Source organism: Rhipicephalus sanguineus, chromosome 8, assembly GCF_013339695.2.
Source record: "Rhipicephalus sanguineus isolate Rsan-2018 chromosome 8, BIME_Rsan_1.4, whole genome shotgun sequence".
Lineage (NCBI taxonomy): Eukaryota > Metazoa > Arthropoda > Arachnida > Ixodida > Ixodidae > Rhipicephalus > Rhipicephalus sanguineus.
Window position 1 is genome coordinate 50,904,723 of NC_051183.1, and position 891 is coordinate 50,905,613.

Consider the following 891-nt stretch of genomic DNA (forward strand, 5'->3'; position numbering starts at 1 on the left):
TGGCTCGCCTTTTAAAGCTTCGTCGTCGGATTTCTTTGGACCTGTCCGAACAGAACACAATGGAAGATTTTACCTCAACTGAATGGCGTCTCATGACGTCTGTGACGTCAGTCCTTAAATGCATTGATGATGCAACGAGAGAGAGTTGCTCCGAAAAGCACCTAACACTTTCTCAAGTGGTGCCGCTCGTGCACTGCATGCAGCTCCTCACCCAGCAATAGCGGAGTTCTGGGGAGGAGTCTGTATTAGCAGGAAACCTCTTTCGGGCCATCGAGTGTAGGTTTTGGGGACATTAAATTGCAGGTGCCATATGCCCTCAGCGCAGTGTGCTATGATGCCACTTGCGAGAAACGATGGTTAAAGAGTGAGCTCTGCTCAGCTTTGGAAAAGCGTCTGCCTCAACAGAAAGATGAAGAGGAGCCAAGTGTGAGCAGTGCATCTGCAGAAGCTGCGTCACCGAGCAGTGATATGTGGAGTGTGTTTGGAACATTGGCTGGTTGGAATACTGCACCAACTGGCTCTGAGAGATTGAAGAAGGAGGTGGAGGAGTACCTCCATGCACCTGTTCCGCCTCGTTTGGACAATCCTTTCCTGTGGTGGAAAAATATTGGCAAGGCCAAGTACCCATCCCTCTGCAACATAGCCCGGCTCTACCTCTCAGTGCCAGCTACTCAAGTGTCCAGTGAGAGGCTGTTTTCAACCACAGGGAATGTTGTCACGGCACGAAGAGAGCACCTTCTCCCCGAGCATGTAGAACAGTTGGTGTTCGTGCACAGCAACATGCGCTAGGATGTTTGGCCGGATATCTGTTTATGTTTATTTATTCACAATACCCCTAAGGACCCTCTTATGAGGGTATTACTTAAGGGGGTGGGTGCTAATAAATTTGAA